This window comes from Anomalospiza imberbis, chromosome 14 (genome assembly GCF_031753505.1).
Source record: "Anomalospiza imberbis isolate Cuckoo-Finch-1a 21T00152 chromosome 14, ASM3175350v1, whole genome shotgun sequence".
Classification (NCBI taxonomy): domain Eukaryota; kingdom Metazoa; phylum Chordata; class Aves; order Passeriformes; family Viduidae; genus Anomalospiza; species Anomalospiza imberbis.
Window position 1 is genome coordinate 6,792,246 of NC_089694.1, and position 5,566 is coordinate 6,797,811.

Here is a 5,566-nt window from a genome sequence, read left to right on the forward strand (position 1 = left end):
AAAAATATTTGGCATTAGATATTCGGTATCTGAGGAAGAACATGAAAATTGTGCTCAGACTACTTAGATTTTGATTTTTAAAACAACCCCCATGCCATGAGGGGTGACAGAGGCATGTCCCAAGATAAAAAAGGCGCTGGGTGCTTCACGTTCCCTTTGCACCTCCCTCACGCAAACCTGAGCTGGTCAGGGAAAAATGCTGCCATCTGGGGGGCTGGTCAGCGCCTCGTGTCCCCCGCCCCGCTGCTGGCTGGGTGCGGGTGCAGGTGGGTGCAGTGGGTGCTGCTGTGATGTGGCAGCAGAGCCAGAAGCAGCTCTGGCTGCAGGAAGGGTCACTCAGAGCCCTGGGCACTGCCCCTGGCTCCCTGCAGTGTCCTTGGCAACCCAGAGCCACAAACACCCAGTGGTAGGAGCCAGGAGGGACGGAGGGATTGGCCAAATATGAAACCTGGTAACTGGCTATAAATATTTACACCGCAGCTTTACTCGTTCCGCTGCATCAGAGGCTCGGTGGCCACGGAGTGCAGGTATTAACTGTGCTGCTCGTGGTGCTCCAGGGCTTCCAGCAACACCATCATCTCCACCCAGTGTCCTGAGCCAGATTCACTCCTGGGGAGGCCAGTGGATGCTCCTTTTCCCAGCCTGAGGAGCCAGTGCATCCTTCTCTGACGGTGGTGTATCCACAGCAGAAGTTTTGCCCCTGCTCCCGGGACAGCCCAGCCAGCTCTGCACAGAACTGCTCCAGCAGCCAGGCAGGACTGCCTGGCCCAGCTGGGCTCTTCTCCCCAGAGCAATGGAATTCAGTCTTGCCAGCACTGCCGAGACCAAATGCCAGCTCTGGAATCTCAGCCTGAATATCTGTAAAGCCAGGATGATCCATTTTTTCCAGGGAGTTTTTTCACTCAACCCCTACACCCTTGTCACGAGCACCATCAGTCTATTATCAGCTCTGTCATCGAGCACAGATTGCAGCTGAAGCAACAAGTCTCTGATGGGGCTGAGTTTAGGAATGTCACAGTACCACAGGCCTGGCTTCTCTCTAGCAGGACAATAGCCCTGAGCCCTCTTAGGCATCTGACTAGAACTGGGGTATTTTATCTACAGCAAATATCTCAGCAACAGAGCTCCAGCCCATGCAGAGCAGAAACCAATCACAAGGCAAATTTGTTTGCCTTTTGTAAGAATTTACATTTTGTGTGAGCAGCAGACACAGGTCTGGGGTCCCAGGGTGGAACACATAATCCAGACATACCCTGTGCATTTTCAGAACTGTGTCACCTGAGCTGCCCTGTCAGAGGAATCCTTGATTTTGAACTTTGAGAAATGGACACCAGTGCAAATAGTGACCTCAGACCACTCAAAGATTATTCAGCTAAAGAGCTTTAGGATGTTCAGGGCTATTTCAAAGCTAAAAACTAATGGTAGAGTACATGGAGAAAGGAAGAAATTTGTATTAAACCTGGCCCATCTGTCACTCAGATACACAGACATTTCCAATCCTCTCTTATTGCAGATGTCAAAAGCTTCAGAACCTGGGAGAATTCACATAACATATCCAAAGCACCAGTGATTAATATTAACTACCTGAGAAAAGGGAAAAGCAACCAATGCTGCATCTCTTGTTCTCTTTTCTCTTGTACCTCTGGGAATTCTAAGAGTGAGCTGCATCACAGAAGAGCAGATTCAGCCATCCATCATCAAAGGGTGCAGAGGAGATACTTCAAGGCACTGCAGGGAATGAGGATGCTGTGAGGATGTGGAGACCTGCTGTCCTTAGCTGGTTTCAAGGTCATACTCCTGGGGCTGCTCCCCAGGAAAGGTACATTTTGGTTCAGACCGGCACTGAGAGGAGGAAGGGCAAGAGAAAAAAATCTTTGCTGCTGTCTCAGCCCAGGCACATTTACATTGCCAAGTGTTTCCATGCTCAGCCAGTTGGTGCTTTGCTATTCTCAAAGCATCCTTTGCCCTGCAGTGCCTGCCCTGCCCAGCACAGCACCCGTGTGGGTAGGCTGGCATAACTGCCCTGGCTGCTGCAGGTGGAAGGGCTGACACGCTGTACAGAACTGACAGCTTGAATTTATGCACATTTTTTATCTTTTTCCACATTCCTGGGAGCTTATGCACACAGGAAAGGGAGCAATGTTCACACATACCCTTAAAAGTAGCCATGACCACACTATTGTGGAACACGCAGGCTTGGGAGATTGCAACCATATATGGGCTCCTTGGGGCTGGAGCATCCCTGGCACCCCTGGGAGGAGGACAGCTGGTGGAATTTCCTACAAAAGGACAATTAATAAAGATCCAATCCTTTTGTGTATACACATGTCTAAATATTGGACAACAGATTTGCTACCCCAGAATCCTGAACCTTTCAGGACTCCTGCACTCATTAAGAGATTTGTAGCCTCTGACCCAGGTTCCAAGAGCAGGGACTGTGAGGGCTGGAGGTAGGAAAAGCACCGAGAGGGGCTGTTTAAGGACTGCAAGGCCCAAAGGAACATGCTCCAGAGCCCCTGGTCCCCAAACACTGCTCTGAGAGCAGACCTCCAGCAGCACTGAGTGGTGACAGGCTGGAATTCTGCTTTCCCTGGTTGAGCTCTCCAGTCACAGCCTCACCCTGACACCTCACCCCTGCAGCATCCTGAGACTTTGCTTTTCTTCTTATCTGAGGTCTAGGAGCTCTCAGGGACACCAGAGCCACTGTGCTGCTGTTCCACTCCCTGCTTGGCCATGGCAGGGACAGGGCTCCAGGAGCCACCGTCCCCAGCACTGCCCCTGCCAGCAAGGTGCAAAGCAGCCTCTGGGGTTAGTGTGGCTGCAGGCACCAGGTGTGCTGCAAGTGCCTTTGGGATAAATGAGACACACATTGCTCCCAGCTGAGTGGGGGAGGTGGAAAGCAGGGGCACACACAGGGTTTGTGCTGGGCAGTGTTGCTGCGCCTGCACTGGACACAGAGAGTACACAAACACTCCCAGTCCCTGGGTTCCCTCACCAGCTTGGCAGATTTTGTTAGGGTTGTCAGCAAGGACATCATTTCTCCATTTCCATATTACTTGCCTCATCTTCCAATTATTCTCCAATCACAGACACATGGGGCCAAAAGTGGTTTTTGCAATTTACTGTTGTGAGATTATATTTGGGCCCACTGGCATCTGAGAGGCACTTCCACCCCCACCTCCTCTCTTCACCTCACCAAGAAGTTTCCTCCATAAAACTCCCCACACCTGGTGAGAAAAACTCTTTTTGAGTTGTGACAAGAGCAAGTCCTCTCGCAACAGTGCAGGCAGCCATGATGACCACAAATTGGCTGCAGATGCCAGCAAAGCCTAGTGCCAGGACTGACCCAGGTGATGTGAGACACACACCTGTGAGACATGGGGAGCTCGTGGGGGAAGGAGCCATTGTGAGCTCAGTGCTGGAGGAAGGGTTTGAACCAGCTCTGAGCTGCATCAACAGCTCATCTCTCACCAAAACTCATCCTGCAGACAGCTTGTGGCCACTGGATTTAAACTCCTCATTCTGAAAGCTTAGTATGGAAAAAAATGGCCATCAAGCATCTGGGCTTAAAGGGGAAAACAAGGCACAGGGGAGATGTCTGTGAGCACCTCCATCCTCCCAGGGGTTTGAGAAGGTGGTGGCTCCCGCGGGGGGCTCAGGGTGTCAGAGCAGTCGGTGTTGCAACAGGGTCTCCTCTCCTTTGTGCTGATAAGGACCCAGCTGGATGGTGCCTGAGGTGTGGTGAGCCCTGCAGGGCAGTGGAGGGTCTCTGGAGCTGGGTGGGCTGGGCCCTGATGGCCAGGATCTGCAGGGACACAGTGGTGATGGACAACTGCTGTCCTTTCCAATATTGCCATCTAGAGGACCCAGCAAGGACCAGAGCTCCTTGCAGGCCATGATGAGATAAGGGAGAAGAATCAAAGCCTTGCTTTTTTAAAATTTTACCTCATATAAATGCTACCCCAGCATGATGAGGAGATGCAGAGCCAAGGGTGCAGGACTGTCTGTGGCTTTGGGCACGGCAATACAGGATTGCTCTAAAAACAGCCCTGTGATTTTTTGAGGCTGTAGACACCCAGTGCTGGCCCATTTCCCAGCGCTTTACTGATCCCCACATGAAGATGGACAGATGGCACTGACTGAAAGCTGCCCCTCATCAGCTCTAACGGAACAGAACTAATAAAACAGGGACTAATCAGCAAATGACAGCCCTGTGCACCTGCCTGCAGGGGAAGTCCCCCATCCCAGACCATGCAGGGAACTGCCTTGTCCCTGCTCGCTGTGCCTCTGAACAGCACCTATCCAAAACTTGCTTGCACGGCTGATATGAGATGCCAGCTCCTGGCACAGCGAGCCCATCCCAGCGGGTGCCCAGCTGCAGCTGCCCGTGCTGGGGAGGCTGGACACAGACCAGGGGATCCCAGCTACATTTTGGGTACTGGGGATACCACTCACCAATGGTGAGGGGCCTGAGTCATACCTTGTTTCAAGGAAACAATGCATTTGAAGGGATCTGCTGCACTTCTTCTGAGGGTTTGGGAAGGTGAAGGGCTGCCAAAAGGCATTTGTTCAATTGCTAAATGATGTCCTTGTTTGTTTTAGGTACATGCCAGAGTCCAACCCCAGCTGGGCTGGACAGCAGTGGGATTAGTGGTGTTTATTCCGACTGTCAGGATGCTGAGGTGGGAGTGCACAGCAGAATTAGCATCACTTCATGGCAAGAAAATAAACACCTTTGTCTCCTGTCCCACTGCTGTGACTTCCAGTAGCACAGGCCACCCACGACCAGCATGACGCCAGGCACGGCCCTCTTGTGAGCTGCAGGCTCAGTTTTGGGACAGCCCAGCAGGACAGCTCAGGATTCACCACCCCACACAAAGGCCACAGTCCCTCCGGAAAGCAGCACAGACACCCCCTGAGCTGCTATGGGCGGGAGATAAGTGTGGTAAATACATATCAGGGTATCTGCCTGGTAAATAGGTGTATAGGTACCTGCCTCCTGCCAGGCAGAGCTGTGACAACATGTTTTACACCATCCAAGGGATGAAAGTTGTCCTTTGCAAACCAAAGCCCTCAGAAAGAGATTCCTGGAATTTCTGAGGTGCCCTCCGTACTGAAGGGTTGTAAAGCATTTGAACAACTTGCCTTTTCAGCACGTGGCACCAAAAAAAAACGGTGCAGGTGGGAGTCAGAGGGCAAAATCACCAGCCAGGGGCCCAAGTGCAAATTCAACAGTCCCAGGGATATAAAAGCCTGAGAAAGCTCAGGGACCTTGATTTTGCAAACACTCCATGGTGATGCCTCCACGCAGGTCCACTCCCTGCCCCAGGGCCGAGAGTGAGCAGCATTATCCCAGCTGGATTTGCTGCTCCTGGAGGAGCTTTTGGCAACCAGCATGGCTCTGCTCCCCAGCCCTGCTCCTGCGAGGAGGGAGTGTGCCAGGAGCGGGGCTGAAGGCAGAGCGTGCACCCCAGCCCAGCTGCCCTCCAGTCCTCGGGGTCCAGCATCCGTGGCTGCTGCCAGAGGCCATGAACAAACTGCTCTCAGAAGGTCAAGTGGCACGTCG